The 25,646-nt window shown below is 33.9% G+C and overlaps 1 protein-coding gene across 13 annotated transcripts in view; it reads left to right on the top strand.

The window, feature by feature from the left end:
- The window catches only part of RALYL (RALY RNA binding protein like), a 644,676-nt gene that overhangs the window by 20,026 nt on the left and 599,004 nt on the right, over positions 1-25,646 (top strand). For 4 of the 13 annotated variants that reach the window (XM_045560941.1, XM_045560937.1, XM_045560940.1 and 1 more), the window contains 3 exons: positions 5,716-5,728; positions 19,400-19,409; positions 20,065-20,069. The exons of the other annotated variants lie outside the window; for them this stretch is intronic. The gene's annotated coding sequence lies outside the window, so the exon portion shown is untranslated. The remainder of the gene's footprint in view (positions 1-5,715; positions 5,729-19,399; positions 19,410-20,064; positions 20,070-25,646) is intronic. 13 annotated transcript variants of the gene reach the window in all.

Here is a 25,646-nt window from a genome sequence, read left to right as displayed (position 1 = left end):
GTTGATACTTCCAAATGTCTTTAAAGCCATTGGCCACAGATAATGTTCTCAATTATGCAGTTACGGGAATACTTGTGACCTTGACTCAAACAAGATAAGGTGGCAACATAAGGATTTCTAGGACCCACCCCTCTTAAGCTGTTTGTCTTTAGCTTTGCAGGGTAAAAGAAATAAATAAGGATGAGGAAGATCATGTAGCTGAAAATTGCCTACATGAAGCCCTTTTCTGTTTAGGAGTTAAACAGTTTAAGTTCAACTTAGAGAGGATTCCAAAAATATTATAACCTGAAAATATTACACAGTCCCCCTCTGACACATACACAAGCTACTAAAAAGGAAAGGCCACTGCTTCTCTTTTACTTGGAAGTTTTGTCTTTTCGATATTTTCTTGATTTCCAACTGATGCATGGTTACCTGAAGAAATCATTACTTGAAGCTGGATGTTAGAAACAGTAGTGATTTTATAAAGCACTAAGTTAGAAATAAGAAGAACAAGGGGGAAATCCATGATTTCAAGTCACCTATCTTTGTGAATCTGTCTTATTATAAAAATCTGGTCTGAAAAGGAGAAAGAAATAGTAAATTATAAATTTGAACCGATTCAACAAATAAATGCTGAGTATTGTGTTAGTTAACTAGGGCTCCCATAACAAAATGCCACAGATTATGTGGCTTAAACAACAGAAACTTAACTTTCTCACAGTTCTGGAGACTAGAAGTCCAAGGTCAAGGTATTGACAGGTTTGGTTCTGTGGCCTTGGCTTTCCGACAGTCACATTTTTGCTGTGTCCTCACTTGGTCTTTCCTGTGTGTGCATGCATCCCTGGTGTCTCAGTCTCTTCTTCTTAACATATAAGGACACCAGTCTTATTGTATTGGGCCTACTCATAAGACTTAGTTTTACCTTTATTACCTCTTTTAGGGGCCTGTCTCCAAATACAGTCATACTCTGAGGTACTGGGAGTTATGAATTCAACAGGAGACTTTTGTGGGGGACACAATTCGGTCCAGAACAAGTATCAACTATTCTAAGCACTGTTGGAAATACTACAAGAATAAATCACAGATCTAGCTTTCAAGGAGTTTGCAATTCTACATGGGGCTGGGTAAAACAGCCATGTCATGAGTGGGTGGGTGATTTGGAGGTAACTCCAACCTTGCACATGGCACCTAAAGTCAGGTGACCTCATTGGAGTAGCTGGGAAAGTGTTCTTTACTCAGTCACTCAAAAGCTACTCATTTTAAGAGGTACTTTTCTTATTAGAAAATGTAATTATTTCATCAAGGCGGTATACATGAGACACTGGGAAAATGGTTCAGTGAGAGCCTATGATTAAAGGCTGAATTAGTGGTAAAAGTAAATTCAATTAGAGGACAATATGAATTCAGTTTTTCAAGTGAGAATTTGAGACGTCAGTAGCTAGAGTAATTGCCGTGCACTTTGAGGAAATAGTCAGGAATTAAGAGAAGTTTTAGAAATTATCTGAGATGAGGTGATACTTGATAGTCAGAATGAAAGTGAATGCATCTGGGAATAAGGAACTGTAGACAAGAAAGAGCTTGTGGCATGGCATTTATTTATGAGGAGTGTTGAATATCAGTGAGGCAAAGGAAGGCAAACTAATGAGGAAATTGGAAGGTTTAGTGGAAGCTAAGGAAAAGATTATCTGGAACAAAAACTTTATCCCTGGATATACATTTCTCAAAAGAAGACATACAAAAGGCCAACATGTGTATGAAAAAAATGCTTAACATCAGTAATCATCAGGGAAATGCAAAGCAAAACCACAATGAGATATCACCTCACATCTGTTGGATGGTTATTAACAAAACAGTAAAAGAAAGCAAGTGATGGTGAAGATGTGTACACAGTGGGAATATAAATATAATATAGCCATTATGGAAAACATTATGGAGATTCCTCAAAAAATTAATAAAACAACTTCCATATGATCCCAAAATCCCACTTCTGGGTATATATCCAAAGGGCAGGAAAGAAGTATTTTAAAGAGTAATCTGCATCCCCACATTCATTGCAGCATTATTCATAATAGCCCAAATATGAAAACAAACTAAATATCCCTCAGTGTATAAATGGATAAAGAAAATGTGGTATGTCTCAGCCGCACATGGGACATTCTCCAAGATTGATCATATCTTAGGCCACAGAACAAATCTCAACAAATGCGAACAAATTGAAATCACTCTATGTACCTTCTCACACCACAGTGTAATAAAACTAGAAATAAGTCACAAGAGAAACACTCAAACCTACACAAAGTCATGGAACTGAAACAACCTGCTGCTGAATGATTATTGGGTCAAGAATGAAATTAAGATAGAAATAAAAAAATTCTTTGAACTGAATGACAAAGGGGACATAATCTATCAAAATTGATGGGACACAGCAAAGGCATTCCTTAGGGGAAAATTCATAGCATTAAATGCCTGCATCCAAAAGACAGAAAGATCAAAAATTAACCATCTAATGTCACATCTCAAGGAACTAGAAAAAGAAGAACAAACCAAACCAAAAGCCTGCAGAATAAAATAAATAATGAAGGTCAGAGCAGAACTAAATGAATTGGAAAATAAATAAACAAAATACAAATGATTAATGAAACAATAAATTAGTTCTTTGAAAAGATAAACAAAATCAACAGAGCTCTTGCTAGATTAACCAAGAACAGAAGACAAAGGACCCAAATAAGCTCTGTCAGGATTGTAAAAGGTGACATTACAACTGGTAGCACAGAAATACAAAACATCACCCATGAATATTATGTAAATCTGTATGTGCATAAATTAGAGAATGTAAAGGAAATGGACAAGTTTCTGGAAACACACAACGTCCCAAGACTCAACCAAAAAGAAATAAAACTAAACAGACCAATCGTGAACAGTGAGATCAAAACAGTAATTAAAAAACCTCTGAAAACCTCTCATTAACAACAACAAAAGCCCTGGACCAGATGGACTCACAGCTGAATTCTACAGACCTACAAAGACCTGATACTCATACTACAGAAATTATTCCATAATATTTGGAAGGAGGGAATCTTCCAAAACTCATTCTACAAAGCCAGTATCACCTTGATAACAAAGCCAGAAGTGACACAACAAAAAAGAAAACTACAGACTAACATCTTTTATGAATATAGATGCAGAAATTCTCAATAAAATACTAGCAAACCAAATTCAACAGCACATCAAAAAAATGATCCACCAGGACCAAGTGGGTTTCATCCCAGGGATGCAAGGATCATACAACAAACACATGAATAAATGTGATTTGTTGCATAAACAAAAGCAAAAACAAAGACCATATGGTCATTTCAATAGATGCAGAAAAAGCATTTGACAAAATCCAGTACTCTTTCATGATAAAAATCCTCAACAAACTAGGCATAGAAGGAACGTATCTCAGAATTATAAAAGCCATGTAATGACAAACCTACATCCAATATCATACTGAATGGGGAAAAGTTGAAAGCATTCCCCCTAAGAACTGGAACAAGACAAGGATGCCATTGTCACCTGTTCTATTCAATATAGTTCTGGAAGTCCTAGCCAGAGCAATCAGGCAAGAGAAGAATACAAAGGGTATCCAAATCAAGAAAGAGGAGGTCAAATTATTGCTCTTCACTGACAATATGATCTTGTATCTAGAAAACCCCAAAGATGCCACCAAGAGTCTCCTAGAATTGATAAATAAACCCAGCAAAGTCTCAGGATACAAAATCAATGTATATACATCAGTAGCATTTTTATATACTAATAACAGTCAAGCCGAGAGTCAAATCAAAGATTCAATACCATTTACAACAGCTACAAAGAAAAATAAAATACCTAGGAATATACTTAACTGAGGAGGTGAAAGATCTCTACAAGGAGAACCTATGAAATTCTGAGAAACGAAATCACACGGGATACAAACAAATGAAAAATTGTATCATGCTTATGGATAGGCAGAATCAACATTTTTAAAATGTCCATATAATCCAAAGTGATTTACAAATTCAGTGAAATCTCCATCAAATTACCAAAGTCATACTTCACAGATCTAGAAAAAATAATTCTGTGCTTCATTTGGAATCAGAAAAGAGCCTGAATGACCAAAGCAATCTTAAACTAAAAGAACATATCTGGAGGCATCGTGGTACTGGGCTTCAAACTATACTACAAGGCTATAGTAACCAAAACAGCATGGTATTGGTACAAAAATAGAGACATAGACCAATGGAACAGAACAGAGAACTGAAATATAGAACACTATCGACAACTAGCTGATCTTTGACAAAGCAGACAGTAACATACACTGGGGAAAAGAAGCTCTGTTCAATAAATGGTGCTGGGAAAATTGTATAACCGCATGCAGAAGAATGAAACAGGACCCCTACCTTTCACCACTCACAAAAATTAATTCAAGATGGATAAAGACTTACCTCTAAGGCCTGAAATCATAAGAATTCTAGACAAAAATGTAGGAAAACTCTGCTAGTTATTGTCCTAGACAAAGAATTTATGACTAAGACCCCAATGGCAATTGTGGCAACAACAAAAATAAATAAATGGGATTTGATTACACTAAAAAGCTTCTGCACAGCTAAGGAAATAAGCAACAGAACAAACAGACAACCTACAGCATGGGAGAAAATATTCATAAGCTACACATCTGATAAAGGGCTAAAACCAGAATTTACAAAAAACTCAAGCAAATCAGCAAGAAAAAACAAACAACACCATTTAATAGTGGGCAAAAGACATGAACAGACGCTTCTCAAAAGAAGAAATACAAATGGCCAATAAACATATGAAAAAATGCTCAACATTACTAATCATCAAAAAAATGCAAATTAAAACCACAGCAAGATATTAAAAAGTCCAAAAACAATAGATGCTTTTATTAAATGGCTTTTATTCATAAGCCCCAAAATATTAGATGCTGGCATGGATGCAGAGAGAAAGATACGCTTATGCACTGTTGGTGGGACTGCAAATTAGTAAACCTTTATGGAAAACAGTATAGAGATTCCTCAAATAACTAAAAGTAGAGCTACCATTTGATCCAGCAATCCCACCATTGGGTATTTACCCAAAGGAAAGGAAGAATTTTCATCAAAAGACACCTACATTTGAATGTGTATTGCAGCACAAGTCACAGTTGCAAAGATGTGGAATCAACCCAAGTGCCCATCAATTCATGAGCGGATTAAGAAAACGTGGTACATATACACCATGGAGTACTACTCAGCCATGAAAAGATGAATTAGTACCTTTTGCACCAATTTGGATGGAACTGGAGTCCATTCTCCTAAGTAAAGTATCTAAAGAATGGAAAAACAAACACCACATGTATGCACTATTAAATTGGAACTAACTGATGAACACACAGGGGCACAGAGGGGCATAAAACTCAGTGGAAATCAAGCAGGAGGAATGGGGGAGGAGGGGAAGGGAAAAAAACCTATCTAATGTGTACTATGAGTACTGTTTGGGTAATGGACACACCTGTAGCCAGGACTCATGCATTAAAAAAGTGATCCATGGAACCTAAAACATTTGTACCCCTTTAATATTTTGAAACAAAAAAGAAAATGTGTTATGTATATACAATGAAATATTATTCAGCCTAAAAAAAGAAGGAATTTTTTTCAGTTGAAACAACAGATGAAACTGGAGGACATTATGCTAAGTGAAATAAGTCAGGCACAGACAGACCAATACTGTGAGATATTATTTACATGTGTAATCTAAAAAAGTTGAACTCAGAAGCAGAGAGCAGAATGGTGGTTGCTTGGGACTGGGGGATGGAGGAAATGGGGAGATGTTGGGCAAAGGTTACAAAGTTTCAGTTATGCAGAGTGAATAAGTTCTGGAGATCTAATATGCATCATGGTGATTATAGCTAATAATATAATACTATATTGTATACTTAAAATGTTATAAGCGAGTAGATCTCAGATGTTCTCACTCACTTTCCAAAAGGGAAACTGTGAGGTGATGGATATGTTAGTTTGATTGTAATAATCAGTTCATCGTGTTTCTGTATATCAAAACATTGCATTGTCCATCATAAATACATACAATGTTTATGTGTCAACCTCAGTAAAACTGGGAGGAAAAAAGAACAAAAAGTCCATCAAAGTAGAATTTCCAATTTGCTGTTTGAAGACAAACATTTAATTTGCTAGAGTTTTATTAGGAGGGAACCTTTTTTACCTGCATAGTCCTATTAGCAACTGTCAAATGCAGATCAAAGCTACCATTTTTTTGGTCAACAATTTGAGTTTTTTAAATGAGTTGTTGTACACATATCCAGTGATACTCTGTAAGTAACACAGGATTGATTGGCTACTTGAAGCTCGTTCTGTGGAGCTTAGTACTGTGATATCAGTACTAAGAGCTTTATGCTAAAAATCATCATCAGAGAAACAAAATCTTTTAGAATTTGAAATTGTTTTTTATTGTATTTGCAAGATATTAGAGGTTTCTTTTAAAATTAGAATTTTCTTTGTATCTAAGTAAATCAGATGTACTGGCAAATTATAAACATTATCATGAGTTATGATAAAATCCTAAAATACGATTGGTACATTACCTTTTTTAGGCTTACTCTCAGCTGAACAGCCCTATTGTAATTGTGATAGTTCTTAATCTCCTTGGGAGGAGCATAAACTTTCTATAAGGAGAGTTTTCAACTTCTTAAGAATAGACAACCTTGGAAAGAGCCTTGGGCTGGCAGGTAAAACAACTGCCTGAAATTCCTGCCCTGACTTTTGAGCTCATATTACACTTTTCTTGCCTGAGCCTCAGTTTCCTCATCTATAGAAATCGTGCTAAATTGATTGACAGAAACACTTTAGCTAATGTTATTCAAATTTATTATTATTATTTCTGATTTAAAAGGTTCAAGCTAAAAATTAAGGAACTTTTAAAGCAGGGATCACAAACAAGATTGAAACTGTCCCTTTATAATAAAAGAGGGTTCTCTAACTTGGCCACCTGAGAGTAGCAGTCATGTCTACCAACCCAGGATAAAATAGATAAATAAGAAACAAGGAGAAGGTGGAGCGAGGTGGCCCACGCCTGTAATCCTAACTCTGGGAGGCCAAGGCGGGTGGATTGTTTGAGCTCAGGAGTTAGAGACCAGCCTGAGCAAGAGTGCCTCGTCTCTATTAAAAATAGAAAGAAATTATATGGACAGTTAAAAATATATATAGAAAAATTAGCTGGGCATGGTGGCACATGCCTGTAGTCCCAGCTACTTGTGAGGCTGAGGCAGGAGGATTGCTTGAGCCCAGGAGTGTGAGGTTGCTGTGAGCTAGGCTGACGCCATGGCACTCTAGCCTGGGCAACAGAGTGAGACTCTGTCTCAAAAAAAAACAAAAAAAAAAAAAAAAGAAAGAAAAAGAAAAAGAAACAAGGAGGCTAGTTAAAAGATTGTATTGGCTGCATGAAGCTCTCACCCTTTTGGGAGTTAGGTGAATGCTGTGCTTTAATTTTGAATTGGAGAGGCTTGTGTGTGCACACAAATAATAGTAATAATAAATAAAAACACTTAAAAAGATTTAACTAACATACGTTGCAAATATACCCCACTCCCCAACCAAAAAAAAAAAAAAACAAAAACAAACAAACAAAAAAACTATGCATGCAAGATATTACAAGGAAATTGTTTTTTTCAAGAGTTATTGTCTTTCTAATGTTTCCTGACATCCAGCAGATGCTTGTTCAGTTCTTGAAACAACAACACTGCTGGCTGGACAAAATGTGAATGCTGGTTCATTGTGGCCACACTTATAAATTCTATGAAAGCTGTTTGGTTTTAGTGTGCTGTGTTTTTAAGAAGTACACATTTTGAATTAGACAGATCTAGAGTCAAATATTAGCTTTGCATTCTAACCTCTAAAAGCTTCCTTTTGTCATATGGAAAATGGGGATGATAACATCTAACTCTAACAGTTGTGAGGATCACCTTTAGTAAACTGAAGGACCATAGGATAATGTTTTCAGTAAATGATGGCTTCTTTCTTATAATTCAGTAGTCCTTGCATGAAATCACCTGGGAGGTGAAAAAAATTTCGGTGCTCTGATCGCAGCCCCAAGACTCAGATTCACCTGAGCCTAGGATGGAACTTGGAAATTTGCATATTAGAAGGTCCCCAGTTTGTTTAAAGTCTGTTAGGGTGGGAACCAGTGCTGTAGTACCATCAGCCAAATGAACAACAGGACAAAGTAGATTTGGCATTCTAGTGCAGTGTTCCAACACCTCTCCATCCCCAACTGTATGTGTATGTTTACCCATGTGTGTGTTCCAATTTGATGACTATTTCTGAATAGGTAGCTATCATTATTTGCACAATATGCTGCTGCTTTGTATTCCTCATTTTATATTTACTCCTCTTTGGCTGACAGCCTATGTAGTGTGATTACAAATTAATACAGCTACTTTTCTCATATGGAAACCTCACACAAAGGCAAAGGCGGTTATTAAAGAGGACTGATGAAAACATCATTGGAGTAAGTGTACGTATCTGAAGCCGACTACATTGGATTGATAGCTCACAGTTCTGATATTCTGAAATGTTTTTAAAATGAATCATGTATTTATATGCTGTCTAGTTTTATAGCTTTAGGACTGTACAAAGTTAATCATAAATATACAGGTATTTGTGTGTATATATATTTTCTTAATTACTTTTCTAATTATTTAAATTACTTTTACCGAGTCTCTGTATTGACAGCTGATGAATCTTTAAATCGTGCATTTAACATTTTAATAAATAATGTTCAATACACTATCAATTTCTCAAAATGGATCTTTTTTAAAGCAAACTCCTTACGTCACCATAGGACCCAGTAGTGCTAGTACCAGTATGAACTGCTTCTCTTTCTCAATGAGTGGTGCATTGGCCTCCAAAAAAAAGCTATTGTGATGTAAAAATGTATATGAAAGCACTTATTCAAGAGTCAAAATAGAAATAAAACATAGATCACTTGCTATTCTAGATCATTCCTTCTACCAGTGCAGAAAATTGAGGAATGTTCATAATATGCAGTGTTTTGTTTTATTCATTGACAGAAACCACTTTGTAAAGTGATGAGCCACTGAAAGTTTATTTTATAGTTTGCTGAACATATTTTATTATGTTTAACTTTCACAAACTTAATTTTTTCAACAAGGCTGTACACCATTCATGCTTGTATGAGAGGCAAATGTACATGGATTATTCATTTCACTCAGTTTCCATAAATTGCATCATCAGCATCAGCATCGTAGCAACTATTTCTGTGTACCTAATGTGTGCTAGACACTGATTTATGAACAACTAGCTTGAGCTTCATGTTGTTCATATAAGTCTAGTGAATGATGATGCAGTTTTGTATGATGTTTAAATGTTGGCCTCTGCCTTAATTTTTTAAAAAACTATTTTATGATTACCAATAAAAAACAGCATCAATTCCTGAATATCAATTCTGTCCAGGTATTCTGTAATCATTGTCTCTAGCATTTACACAATCCCTGAAAGACAGATATCTTCTGATCTCCATTTTACAGATTATGGCTGTGAAAAATTAGATCACTTGCTCATATCAGTAAGCAAATGGCAGAGGAGAAATTTGAAAATATATCTCTTTGATGTTGTACCTGAACTCTTTCTCACATGCCATACTACATCTTCCTAATCCTCACTGCAGGACTGTTGTTACCTAAAGGAGCCCCCTAGTTAATTTTTTAACAACTGGTGTTGATTTGAAATGCACAGCTACTAGCTTTCCAGTAACAACTTGGACTGGGGCCTAGAATGGTCTTTTGAGTGTTTGGTTGTATAAATGACTGCAGCAACTTGCCCATCTTCTCCATCAAGCTACTGAATAGTAATGTAATTAGATCCAGCACTTAGATTTTGCTTCCTCCCATGATTTTTTTTTATCATGTGGTGATTAGATTACAATGTCAATGATTACCATGCATGGTTTCCCTACTCTACGCAATAGGAAACTCTCTGTTCAATGTTTGAAAATGGCTGCTGGGTTAATTCACTAACTGCCTGTACCTTGATCCAAAATTATATACTGATGAATGGTGATGAATTCCATGAAATTCAGGAAACTGCCTTGTTGGCTGACACCAAGATGTGTTATGATTTGATATGGCTGTGTATAAATGTTTGCACTCAATCAGAACCACAGGAAAATATATTTAGAATTATAGAAGAGAAAATGCATGCAGTCGGAAAACAAATCCTAGAGAAAAATCTATGGTGACATATCAAATCAACTTATATTTTCTAAGAATTATATCATCATGGTGTTTTCTGACAAGTAAATGGAAATTTAATTTATTTTACATGGTATTTATTTTTTAACATGAAAAATTATATTCTAGCCTTCTGCCCTACCATAAATTATATTATCATCTTTTATTTCTCTATGTTTTCTATTTTCAAAACCACGTTTAACAGTTGATGCAATCCTTGTAACTCCTTCATGTTTTCTGGAAAGATGTGATTTTCTAAACTTTTAATAAAAAGAAAGAATCATAGTGACATTTAATGATTAGCACAAAATCACCAGCAAGTGAATCCAAGGCTTAAAATGAGAACACACATTGATTGATCTCTGAAGATGCAAAGGCTGTTGCACCTTCTAAATTCTGATGAAATAGTTTCAGGGTTCAAGAAGCAATATAGAAGGGGAATATAGTTGTAATATTTGTTAGTTAAATCTGTTTTCATATTTTTATTATAATTTATGTGTGTGTGTTTGTGTGTGCACATAAGCCTCTCCAATTCAAATTAAAGCACAGCATTAGCAATATCTGCGGCTGTAGATAGAAGTACAGGTAACATAAATGAGGTAAAGCTAATGTGAACACTGTACAAATAGAAATCTTCCTATTGAAAAATAAGACCAATAATTTCAATATTTCACGAAAAATATGCACTGTGAATTTATGAAATATGTTTGAAAAAAGATTAATATTCTCTTAAGCACTCTTTTCTTCAATTACTTTTGCATATTTAAAAAAACATTTCATTGACAGTTTTTATCTTTAAGAATTTTATAAGAAGATTTAGGTACATCACAGAAATGACATGTCAGTGATAAGTAATATGATAACTGCCTTAGTGTGTGAAAATAAAAAATTTCTGCATATAACAAAATGTTTTATGTTTAAATTAATTATTATTTTGAAAAGATACATCAGATTCCATTTCAAGAATCCTTATTTTTGAAAAATTTATTTGAAATAACTAGATTACCTTTCTTTTCTCAAAAGGAAATTGTGTGTGTGCATGTATGTGTCTGTTTTTGGTTCAAGGTAAAAGTAATTATTTATAATACTGACACAAAGTACATGTTACAAAATACATGTTATATAAATCCTACATTTTTCATTTTCAAAACAAATCCCTGAAATGAATTTCATGTATTTCCCATTAATTGCACTTTGGGAAGTATAGGAATTACATATACATGTTTAAGTTCTATCCTTAGAATATGTGCTTGAATGTTCAAAATTGACATACATACAATTATTTATACAATAATTATCAATCTGTATAATGTGAATGCCCTCAGTATGTCTTGTTAGTATAAGAATGATTACCTTATATACATAGGTAGGGATTTTTATTGATATTATTGGAAGATAAATGAAAATATTCAACAGAGTTTATTTTAAAAATTCATTATTATTAAAGTTCCCCTATTTTTATTTCTAAATTAATAATATTTTGATTTGTTTTGTATTTCACTAATTTTCTTTGCTATGGCTGTGGTCCATCATTGTTATCAATTTCCATAACCTGTACTTAATACTTTAGGTCGATTATTTACTGAATATGCTAAATTAGGTCATATTACTGTAGATTCTTAGGTTGTTAAAAGATAAGTCAAGGTAATTAGGCAGTATGTATTAACAAATAAACTTTGAGTAATGAAAATTGATAATTTGAATATAAGGAATTTGTATCATTTCATATACATAAAATAGGCAGTAGAATTGTGGATATGTTTTATGGTCAAACTCCATTTCTGATAACTAGATGGGTTTATATAGACTAGGATGGAATGTGTCCTTGTGTTTTGTCAAATTTATATAAACTTAGTAGAGGAAATACTATATCTACATGAATATTTATATTTGGCATAATAAAATGACATATTTACTAAAAATATCCTATTGACCTGTTTGTAAAATATACAATAACAATTTATTTTACCTTTTTAGTTACTTGTTAAATTTTTCAAATATTGTGAGAGATAATTTAATATTATTTATCATAATAGCCTTGATAGCATTAATATACCTAAATGGCAAGAAGTATTTGACACATTTTTATTGAATTATATATTAGCCCTCTTCAGAGCTGCTCAAAGTGTAGACTATCCACTATACCACTATTACTCCACTAGTGTTTATTTCAGTTCTGTTGGGAGATAGAAAATGCAAATTAGCATTTAAGAACATTTATACCGAGTGACAGTAATTTTTACCCATTGACATATAAATACATTGGCTTTTCTTTTTGTGTGTCATATTTTATTTCATTTTGGTAGTAATTAATTTTTATTTTATCAGTCCATCACAGATTGTGTGGTGAGAGGAGAAGTCTGGTCTTCATTAGAATTTAAAAAGCACAGATTTATTTATCTAAGTAATAATTCAAAAAGTTCACTATTATGTTTTTGACTAAAATATGATGTATATATATTTTATAGGAAAAACTAATATTTGAGTAAATGTCATGCCCATAATGATTTTGTGACATATGAAATGCAAAAACTATCATTAGCATGTGAATAATAAAATATTTTATCAAAATGGTCATTAGCACTAAAATGGATCCTTTCTGTTTATAAAGAAAAAAATTTTTATGCCTTATCATTCATTGATTCTGAATAATGCAAATGATATTACATTTAAAATAATATTCATTTAAAGGGGATGCATATATTAAGCATGGATAAATTGAAATTTTAATTATTTATAGAAAAATATTCTAGGCTATATTTTTAAATTTATCTCTTCTGCAGTTTACATCTTCATTTTTCTATGTGTAGCTCAGTCCCTTTTTTCCTGCTGACTTATTTCCTTGATATATAAACAGTGGCTTGTTAATCTTAAATTCATAATCTAGCCAATACTTTATTCTGGAATTCTGAAAATGTTTGGTTGGCCTTTGTGATTTCCAGGTCATACTACCCATAGTAATTTATCTCTTCCCAAGTTGCACAAAGAGCAGAGACAGAATCCTTAAAGAACATTTTTTAAAACAATTATCCTTTTGAATAAGTAATGCATACACATGGCAAACAAAAGGTGCAAAAAGGCATGAACTAAAATGTAGATCTCCCTTCTCATCACTGTACACATTCCCTAGAAGAAACTATGACCAGCTACCTGTATGAGAAAATATAAATATTCTCTGAATTTATAGTCCCAGAGTAACATTTGAAAATAAATGGTACTTCAATAAACAGTGCCACGTATTTGCATTTACTACCTGTAAGGCACATGACCTGTCCTTCCTCTCACTACCCTATGATCCAGGGTTATGATCATCCCTGTTGTACAGATGAGGAAACTGAGCCTTGCATGTTGAGGAGTTTGCAGGGATGGCAGATCCTGAAGTTGAGCCTTGCCTAGTTTGTTCCCAGAGCCTGTACAGACATTTCTGCTATGATTTAATATGTGCATTTCTGAACAATCTAACATTTGTCTAAATCATGCACTAAAACTTATAACGCTTATGGGGAAAACGGACTTTGTGTTACATTACCATAAGTATGTGTAATCAGATCACAAAGAAATATATTACTTTGATAAAACTCTTAGCAGAGTTAAAAAGAAATGTAAAACCTTTAATAAAGGAGTAATAAGGCAAATATAAGACTTAACCTTTAAAAATGGTGAAGGTGACAGGTGGAAGGGGTGTAAAGAAGGGATAACACTATGAAATTATTGAATGAGCAGCATGCACAAGTTCAGGGATAAGTGTGCAAAAAGTACTTCCAAGACTTAGTAGTTGGCCAAAATGAGCCAGGAGGAAGGAGACACCATACATTATTGAATTCTGAGGCTTGCTGCTTTCTGCTGTACTAATAATAAACTTTGTGTTCGGTTGCTAAGACTTGGGGGCATAAACTCCTTTTTAAATGTTTTAGAATACATTTTATTATGTATATTTAAGGTATACGATAAGATATGGGATACATATAATAGTACAATAGTTACTATAGTGGAGCAAATTAACATATCCATCAGCTTACATAGTTTCTTTCTCTCCTCTTTTATTTAGCTGAATTCCCTGATACAGACTTCCCACTTCTTGGGAAATATTAAGTATGTGCCAGTGCTATCCAATAGAACTTTCTTCGGTGAGGAAAGTGTTCTCTATCTGCTGTTGAGTAACTGAGCCATATGTGGCCAATGAGCACTTGAAATGTGACTATTGTGACTGCAAACTGAATTTTTGTTTTTTTTATTTTAACTTATTTACATTTAAATAGCTGTGTATAGCCAATGGCTACCAAGTTGGACATTGCAGATATAAACCAATTGATTTCCACATTGTCCTAACATTTCCCAATCATGAATCTTTATGAGATAATTCACATTGCAGGCGGGTGTTGCAGCAGACTAGACTGGCCTTACAGCCAGTATACTCTGTTCTCGTCCTAAGATAAAATTGGAACTGGCTTACATCTATGTGCTGCTAGCATATATCAAGTTTTGTAATAATAACACAAAGGGTTATAATGGGTTATAACCCCTTTAAATAGAAGCCTGCTCATCCCTGAACACAGCTTAGCCTCTGAGCTTGTGCAAACTTTCTGTATCATTAATATGTAAATCTTACCCTCAGTAGGTAAGCTCTTTCAGAACCGTGATCCACTTAGTGTGTCCTTGTTTCCTGGTGAATAATCTTACCACAGAAGCACATTTTGCATTTTAATTTGCTGTGTGAGTTTAGCTTTTAGAAATTACTAGGTCATTTAATACTTTTTATTAGAGAAAATAACTATTATGATTTCCAAAACAAAAATTGCCTAGCAAATGCATATTAAAATCAATTTTGTAAGCATATCTTAAATTATTTAAAATACACTAAATATTAAATATATTTGAAGTAAATTATTCTTCAACTTGTATGTGCACATAGACTATCTTAAATAAAATAGTTTACAGAAGAGGATGACAAGTTGTGCGATATTAAAGAGCTAGAGTGTCTGTAGCACTTCAAGGCAAGACCATATAGTGTTACACTGAAAGGAAAATAATTACGAGTTAAAGTAGAGAACATAAGTTTTTTTAAATCACTTATATATCTCAAATATATTTTTTTCAGGCTTGTGGAACTTGGTTTCTATATAATGGGAAGTCTCAAATCCACTTGAAAAGCAGAATGTTTGTTAAAATTTTTATAGTGGATCATCCTTGGAAATAGATTGTCTGTCTCACTACCTGATTTTTTTCATCAGAATGCCTGGCTTTAATATGATCTGTATAACCAGCATGTAAAATGATCGTTCAGGATAAAACCAGAGGAGCCTAATATAATATTCTGTAAACTAATTCTCATCACTGATCCGATAGTTTAAGCATTGTTTAACATATTTTCTTTATATGTGTATATGTGTATATACACACATACATACACACACATTGTAGAATACACACATATATATACACACACATATATATACATATACACACACATTGTGGAATGGCTAATCCAGAAAATTAACATATTCTCTACCTTACGTACTATTTTTTTGTGTGCTGAGAACTTTAAAATTTTATTTTCTCAGCAATTTTCAAGTATACAGTATCTTTTATATTGTTTTCTGAAAAAAGTTAGACTCTTTAAAAAAGAGATTCTAGAACATTTTATTTCACCATTTGTGAAAAGTATGGGTGAGCTGCAGTATGCGTTTCTTGCAAGTAAATAGACTAGTCATAGACAATTTATTTAAGCCACTTTCCAAGTTGATAGCTGAAATTATGATAGGGTTTAAGTCTTTGTGGAGAAAGTAAGTGGGAGATGTAACCCTTTATAATTGGAGAGAACCTCAGCAGGACTAGTTACACTCTCCCAACAGAAATACTGCCCAAGTGATGTCTAGCAGAAAAATAGCTTCCTGTATGTCATCAAATCTAAGTTGCCGTTAAATATAAGATGCACCATTATTTTCTTAAAAGGAAAAATGCTGTCAATTCAACTATGACGTACCTTCAATTGCAAAATATGGCTTGCTTTCAGAGCTGTTAAAATGTGAAAAATATGTCCTTAAAATTTTATGAAATAGGGTAATTTTTTTCACAGAGGTTTCTCTGATTCAGTATATTTTTATAAATAATGCAGACTGACAACAGGGAAGACCTTCATGCTCTACAGGTTAGAATTCCAGTGACGTTGCACTCTCTCTGGAGAATGTTTCCAACTCCAAGTCTTATTCAAATGCCCCTCCTCTGAGCTCCCACAAACCCTATGCACAGCTCTACTGAAGCTTATCTCAATAGTCAATTTATTGATCTACTATACCTAACACACAAATTCCACAGCCCTGGGGGGTATATGGATGGGATCCTTTTTGAAATTTGTAGCATAGTGCCCAGTATATGCTTGGTGCTCAATAACTCTTTCATAAATGAACAAATGGGTGAATAATAAATGTAACAGGTGCTGATGTAGTAGCCAGAATAGCAAATGAAATTTTCCTTTTAAACTCTTTAAAAGACAGAATGATTTTCCCACATCTGAATCACATTTCAGAGACATTTTCAAGTTATCCTGAAACCTGGAAAATTTAGTGCACACTCTTGGATAATGTGTTGGCCAAACTAAAGCCTGGAGTTAGTTACAGTGAATTTAAATAAAAAGCTATAGGTAAGAAAAGTTGCGATTGTATACTTTATACATTTTCTGTTTTCTTTGTATATGATCCACTTGCTAATTTTCACTCACACTTTGTATTAAGTGTAACTTAAAAATGAACAAGACACTTTGTGTGTGTGTGAGAGAGACGGAGAGAGAGAAAGAGTGAGTTTGTGTTTAACAAAGTGGAAAAAAAAAAACATTTTCCTTTTAAGAGATGGATGAGAATGCATGGTGCAGCATAGCATGACTGAATAAAACAAAGTAAATAGAAATCTTACTATTGAAAATTATTACATAACATTAACTCTAACTGGGTCTAATATGGATAGTTGGATCTACAGGGAAAGGAACAGGATATGAGAAGCAAAAGATTGCTGCTTTCTTCTTTCTGAAAAGTAATGATAACAGAAGACAGGTAGTAGAAATGAATCAATCATAGAAGATTGGTCAAACATTCTCCTTATGCCTGGATGATGTAAAACTAAAGAAAATGGAGTGCTTTATATTTTGGCTATGACAACACTAACAGTTCAATTTTTTAAATGCCTTGTATTCCTAACCTAATCATCTCAGTAAATGTTTGACTATGGCACTCTGGAAAATTTGGACACCCTTAGTTGCATAATTTGGATATGGTCAACCAATGCTTCATAATGAGGTAGCTAATTGTTTTTAATAATATATTGATTACTCCTCTCTATGTAATGTTGTATTACTAAGTTATATTAATGCTGCTGCTGTTATAAACAATTATGAAATCTTAAGTTCTTTAAGACAACAGAAACATGTTTGTGCCATATTTATATATTCAATCACTTGCTTTGACATTTGTGTAAGTATAACATATTTTTGAATGATTTGGCTTGAATTAACATGCATGTTTTGCTGTTAATTAAAGGCTAGTGTTTAAATGCATGGTGAAATATATTATATTTATTTCTGTCCCTGATGAGCCCACAACTGGAAAGCAGATAATATTCTTGTTCTATAGCACTAACTTTTGGAAAATGTCATTCATCCTGGAAATGATTGAAATAGAGATCATTGTTTTATAATACTTTCATTGAAAGTTATGGTAAATGATAATAAAAAGAAGAAAAAAACATAACCCATTTCCAAATGTCTTCCTGATTTTTATATAAGATCGTAACTTTTATGACACATAATAGCCATTATAACAACTTCCATATTAGCCAATATTTTATTTCCCCCGGGTGATGAAACTAGCCACTCATTTGAGTTTCTTTTACAGTGAGTTTCATGCAATTAAGTCAAACAAGAACAATTTCTGTAAACCATAGTCTGGAAAACTTAAATAGAATTTGTACATAAGTGATTAGGAGTGCATTATTAATATAACTAAAATTTTTCATTTCCTTTATTTCATTAAAATTTTTCTTAAATGTACTCACTATATTAGTCTAAACTGTACTATCTTAGTAAACTATAGTTACTAAGATATAAACCATAACTCACTTTTTAAAATTTGACCAATATATTTATATCATATATTAGAATGTGTCTTTCAGAACACTTGACAGAAACAATATTTTCAACATTTTCAGGTGAAATAAAATGTATTTTTCTTATATTTCCTCCTAATGATATGGTTGACTGTAAATGAACAATAATCACTATTTCTTCAAAGTAAATGGGCTTTGAGACTCATTAACCACCTTAGTTTTGCTTCAGCTATGAATCTGATAAGGCATTTATTACTTTGCACATTAGAATACAATAGAGACTATCAGTTAATTAATTCCACTGGGAGATTTTGGTGTCGTCATAAACAACATTTAAAAAATAAGTTAATCTTATAGAAAAATGGAAAGCAGAATATATACATAATATGCACAAAGAGAAACAGAACTGCAAGTAATATTGTTTTCACATTCATAGAAGGGACAGTAGTTATAACCTAGGAATTCTTCTCAGAATTTAAGGTACTATATATAAAATGTTCACATTAATGCTAAATAAATCTTGGCTGTTATGATTACATACCAGAAGTCCAAGTGCTATAAATGTCTTTTACCCAATTGTATCATGACACAAAGGGAAATCTAAAATTAAGGTGAGAAAACATAACACTTCAGTTTCCATATATGTGAATGTAGGTTCAGTGGTGTGCAACTGGAACAGAAATGTCTATAAAGTAGTCTTGGGATTCTGGTATGGCCCCGCTTCCTAGAGTCTGCTAGTTTTGTTTTTTAACACAAAGCAGACAATTGCTATGATTTACACATGACCTTAATTATTTATTTTTTGAATAATTACATTTTTTAAAACATCCATTTTTGTGTTTAGGCTTAGTGTGGCTATTTTAAATATTTTGAGCTAAATGGATAGTATGTGATATTTGGCAAGTGAAATGAGTTGCTTAATCATCTATGTAATGGATACATTAATATCAGCCCATCCCCATGACATTTTTGAGGGATATTTGAGATTATTTATTTTCCAAAAGAGTGCATTGTGGAATATAAATGGTATGCAGAGGTAAGTTATTGTTATGCTTACAATACTTAAATAAAATAAATTAAAAATTAATTACAAGTATAAGTTGAAATTTATCCATATAAATCAATAAAAATCCCAATTATTTATTGAACACCTGTTATGTTAAATCCTCTGTTACATCTATGCTGTATTAACACAGTAATTAACTTTACTCAGCAACACATATTTAGCAACTCTTTTGTGTTAACTGGAGATACAGACACAAACCAGATATAGCTTTGACCCTGAATTAAAGTGCAGAATGATGGATGCCATAATAAAAGTACAGTGGTGAGTCACAGAAGCCTAGAAATGAATCTATTGATCAGAGGATTCTAGGAGGGTTTCCTTGAGACAGTGATGCTTAAATTAGCATGGAGGATATGCGGAAAAATTTACTTTATCTCACTTTGGGAAATAAGAAAAAAACAGCACATGACTGCCTGTGCCACGGAAATTTATGAATAACATTATTTTACGGGGTCAGGAAAACCTCACAGAAAAGTTGTACTAAGTCACTTTCACCATTGGAAATATGGTTCCTGCTGCATTAGAGGACCTTAAGAATTCATATGCCATTGAGAACTAGCCCTAGCTTGTTATATAACAAGCAAGGGTAAAGGGATGGGGGCAAGAACGCTATAAGAAGACCAAATCTTTGGTTGTGAAGTGAAGGTGGTGTGATTGGCCTTGACACAGGCACCCTGTTCAAGTAAATCCCCAAAAGGGAGGCTTATGGGAATCCAAATGCCAGAGGAGCCATTACCGTCCTGCCACTGCCTGCCACATCCAGCTTGGAAAATTTCTCCATTAAGAGAATATCATGTCTTTAAACTTTAAGTGGGAATTTCGGGGACAGGTAGAGTGAATGAGTTTTCTTACCCTCTCTCCATCCATCTCTTCCTCCATCCTTCCTTCCTATCCCTATTAAAATATCTAGAATTTAAAACTAAATGCTCTTTGATTAATGGATTATATTGATAGGGTTCTAATAGGCTCTTTTCTTTCCAGCTCTTCTGACTAGCTCAGAGTAGTCGCCCAGAATGAGATTAAGGTCAGGTAAAGCGCTTGCCTTTCTGGTAACACACTAGGATGAGAGGGAAGGGTGGACGAGGACAATGGTAAAAGTTTGGAATATTAACTTTAAGAAAAGGGAGATGAAGCTGAGCAATGATAAGCAGAAAGAATGCCAGATAGCAGGGTGTTGCACCATGAACCATGGTTCAACCATGAATTGGTTATTTTCTTAATTTACATAATGCAGCAATTTTCTCTAGTAGTTCTCAGAATGGAGCAGGTATTAGGTTGGAAGGAAGTTTAAGGTTCTCGGGTGTAATTACAGAATGCTATGGTGCTGAATTGGAATTATTTTGAACTGCACAGGGGCTGGGAACATCCTGTCTTGTACAACTTTCTTAGTTTTGTAAGTGGCACATAGTAAATGATTAATAAATATTTCTGAATGAATAAATGAATTTATAAAGATCATTAAAATCAATGTGATCAAGAAAATATGAGACTAGGGTGTTATGCATTGAATTCTTCCAATATAGCCATAGGAGATGAGATGAAGAAGGAATCAGGTACCCAACTTCTTATGTCCAGTAGCCTACTGGACATCATCATTTGAATGTGTCTAGGCATCTTACGTTTACCCTGCCATAGTTAGAACTTCTGATTTTTTATCCTTCCCAACCTCTCACTTTCTCTATAACTGCCCCCAAAAAGGGTCCCTACCTTTGGCTTTGTGCTTGCTCTGACCTCTTCCAGCTGCAGCTCACTCTATGGGGCAAAATGGTCATGCTCACTGCCAGTCAGTATTTTCCTCCACTTCTAGACTGAGCTCTGTGTATCCAAAATTCAAGAATTGCTTCCTCAAATGGCCCATCTCCAACTTTCAGCTCTGTAAATCCCTCTTCCCCAGGTTCATCTTCATAGAGGTGGATGGTGTCACTAATATACATACCTCAAAGCTCAGCAAGTAGCTTTTTGCAGGAGTGGGTGGCTGGGTAGAAGCATCCAAATGACTATGAGAGAGCATGCTGGCTGCGAAGGATACAGCAAGGTATGGAAAATAAGGGGGTTAGTCTGGGGCTCAGGGGCTGGCTCTGTCTAGGCTGTCACAATGTTACACAAAATTCCAAGGAATTTGAAAATTATATATTTAAGCTAGGCATGATAGTTTATTATGAATGTGTATCTGTCAAGGTAGAATGATATAAAATTATTTAATGGGTTATTAGCTTGGTTAATAATTTGAAAATATTTAAACACATGGTTGTTGTAACTTCATTTGGAACCTAGTTTTGGGACCCACAGATATTATGTATATTTACCTTCCTCTAAACTTGCTGTCTCGGTTAATGGTATCATCACCATCCATCCAGTTGCTCCGGCTAGATAGTAAGAAGTTATCCTTAATTCTTCTCTTTGCCTTGCCCTTATTTTCTGATACTGAAGAAGTCTTAAGTGTTACTTTACAAAAACTGTTTTTAATTTTTCCCATTTTTTCCCCATTTTCTTTGCCACTGCCCAAGGCCAAGTCATGTCATTTCTAGCCTAGATTTGCTAAAATAGTCTCTTAGCTGGACTTTCACGTTTACATTCTCTAATCCATTCTCTACACAGCAGTTAGAAGTGATCTTTCCACATTGCAAATCAGATCATGTCCCAAGTGGCTTAGTCCTTCAGCAACTTTTCTCTACCCTGAGAACAATATCCGAGTTCTTTGCAGTGGCTTACATGGCCCTGCCTGATTTGGTTCCTGCTTATCTCTCCAGCCTTGTCTTGTTCCCTCTTGCTGATTATATTTCAGCCACAGAATCCTTCTCAGTTTTTCATAGCAGCTTTATTTCTGTCCAGAATCTTGGCCATTTCTCTCTGCGTGAAAATTCTTCCTTTAGCTCTATGTGCTCCTGGTTTCTTCTCAGTTTTGATATCTCAGATTTTATTACACCTACCAAGAGAAGTCTTCTTTGATCTCAAGCTTGTATGACCCCCACTCCCAGTTTTCTTGCTCACAGTGCCTGTTTATTTCCTTTGTTGTACTTAGTGCAATCTGGAATGAGTGTTCTTTTTACTTGATTGCTCTCAATATGCTTCTCTAGAATGAATACTCCATGAAACCATGTATCCCTTTTTTTCTGTTGTATTTTTATCACTCAGCCCTATGCCTGACACATGCAAAGCCAATATGCTTTTGGAGGAATGAATGACTGAAAATAAATGAGAAATAGGTTTTTTAGTGAGTTTAATAGAAGGAGTAGGGGAGCCAATTACTATGGGTAGCAGTGTATCAAAAATATAATTTTGGTACTAATGTATGATGTTGTAAGCATGACTGCCTGTTTATTTAGATCAAATAGGTGTTGCATTTCTTTAGGTAAAATCTTAATCATTTTTGACTTCACAAATTTTATATGTTTATTCAGATTAAAATTTAATCTTTTATTTAGATCATTTATTGAGTACCCAGGCTTATCGTTCATTTACACCTTCATCTAATCTTAATTACTTTGATCTATTCTTATTATTCATTAAGAAAGCAACGATTGCCCAATCCATAAGTCAAAATACAAAAGCTATAAAAGGAAACAAAATCGCCCAACTTAAATTTTTAAATTTGAGAGAAATTGTTGTTCAGAAATCTGTTGAGAAAGTCTGATAATTTATACCTGTTCACAGGGATTATTTTAGGAAGAAAATAATGTATGTCTGCCTTATGAGAAGCTTAGTTTAGGAAAGGATATATACTTAATAAATGGTGGCTAGGTAGTAGCATAGCTTAAGAGGGAGAGAATTTACATTTGTATCTTTTACCCTTTCAATTTTATTCAGTTGAAGACTTCTTTAGGAAAGCTCAACATGTTTTTGAAAAACAGTAGTCGCATGTGTTTGAAAAGTAGCATTTATCATTGAAGTTAAGTTCTAACTTCTGTCTATGTTGTTTAAGAACAATATTCAATTTTAAAAATCTAGTTGGGCCAGGTATGGTGGCTCATGCCCTATAATCCTAGTGCTTTGAAAAACTGAGGTTGGAGGATTGCTTAAGGCCATGAGTTCAAAACCAACATGAGCAAGAGCAAGACCTCATCTCTACAAAAAAAAGAAAAATTAGCCAAGCATGGTGGTATGCACTTATAGTCCCAGCTACTTGGGAGGCTGAGGCAAGAGCATCACTTGAACCCAGGAGTTTGAGGTTGCAATGAGCTATGGTGATGCCACTGCACTCTAGCCAGGGTGACAGACTAAGATCCTATCTCAAAAAAAAAAAAAAAAAAATCCAGTTGGATTGTGACCAATGTTTAGTGATCTCCTTCTAAGACAGGTTTTTTAGGTGTGGATCACAATGTAATACATTAGTTTGATATATATTAGTTGATCTGAGCTAACATGTATATTAGTGAAAGAATAGAATGGAATGGAATAGAGTAGAATAGAAAGGAAAAGAACATAGAGTAGTTTTCATGGTAAATTAGGTATAGTTTCATGAAACTTCATTGTTTTGTGTTTGTACTTGTTTATATTGTTTGTATGTGGCAGGTCTCAAAAATGTATTTCTTAAAAGAAACATTTAAAAACCATTGTTCTAATGACAATCATTATAAAATCATTGTGTGTAATTCTGGCTAGCTCAGTCTTATTAATGGTTTCACTGAGAGGGAATTCAACATATATTTGTTTATAAGTATTACCAAAAAGAGGTACGTTCAATCAATACTTCTCAAACAAAAGTTATGTGATCTTATTCTTCCACAGTGAAATTTTTAATTTTATTTTATTTGGCCTTTCATCTGCAAGCCCTTTGATCTTATTAGAGTCACATTATGTGATGATATTTTCCCCCAATCAACAATTTCTCCTGGACTCCCCTGTTCCTGTTAAGAAATAACGTAAAGTTGATAAGAAATAATTATGATTACAGTAGTTATGGGTCATTAGGTACTATGAATCAAGTCTTAGAAATCAGTTTCATTATTGTAATAGTGACTCAGAAAACAATTTTTCTTTTTGAATTTTAAATTGTTACTACCATCATATATGCCATTTATCTGTTCATTTATCAAATATTAATCAAGAATTGCTTCATGCCTGCCATTAGCATTTAAAAGACACCTTCTTAGCCCATATGGAACAGGCATCAGTGGAGTCTACCAAATGGAAAAAGATAACTACATAATACAGTGGGAAAAGTGCTTCAATGGGTACATTATAGAGCTGTACGGGAATGAATTGAAGAGATATTCCCTATTCTTGAGTTTTCAGTGAAATGTCTTTGTTCCAAAATACCATTTTATAAAGGGCAAAAATCATTTAGAAAAGAGAAAAAAAACAGTGATTGTAGTAGTTAATGTTTCAGTCAGAGAATATAGCATAGTATGGGGAGATGAGAGTGTAGGAGGGCTATGAAATGGACTCGCAAGAGTAAGCCAGGTTAAAGAATTTAAGCTCCATTCTTGGTTGTATAGGTGATTTTTAAGTGTATGACAAGGTCATACAAAATTACTACCATAAAAGTATTTTGTTAGAACTTCTAATCCAAGTACACTTGACTGTAGATAGCTGAGGGTAGTACTAGACTCTCTAGAATAAGACTAACCCCAGACACAGAAGGTATCAACTGACAAAATCTTGCAACTTTTATGTGCCACTGGAAATGGTAAGAGCATCAGTATTTAGAAGAGAATCTCCAAAACTGCCAAATAGAGAAAAAGCACTCTATTTGTCTCATGGTAGTGGAGTAGAGTACATCATTTTCTATATTAAATGTAAATGACTCATCAAAGCTGCATTTTATACACACACACAAGATGTTAAGAACTTCTACACTATTGCCATACTCAGGCTCCAGCCCTTCCTGCAGTTTCATCTCATGCTATTCATTCATTTATTCATTCATTCACTCATACATGCACACATACATAAATGCATTCGATTAACCATTCAATCAACCATTTTGGGGGAAAAATTTATAAACCAAGTAATACTTTCAGTTTCTGTGACAGACGCAATGATCTGAAACACAGTCTCTGTTGTTGAGGAGAAAATAGAAAGTGTTCTGAGTCATACAGAAGTATACATGTAAATTGCTCTGGGTCTTCACGAGAAACATATGGAAGATCTTGCAGAAATAGTGGAGTTTGAAACAAGTCTCAAGGAATAAGTGATATTCAGATATGTAGAATACAAAGTAAAGGACGAGCAAGTGCTAAATGCACAGAGATAAATACATGTTAAGTGGCAATAGCTAAG

The sequence above is a fragment of the Lemur catta genome, chromosome 9 (assembly GCF_020740605.2).
Source record: "Lemur catta isolate mLemCat1 chromosome 9, mLemCat1.pri, whole genome shotgun sequence".
NCBI classification, from domain to species: domain Eukaryota; kingdom Metazoa; phylum Chordata; class Mammalia; order Primates; family Lemuridae; genus Lemur; species Lemur catta.
This window is presented reverse-complemented; position numbering and strand designations above follow the sequence as displayed.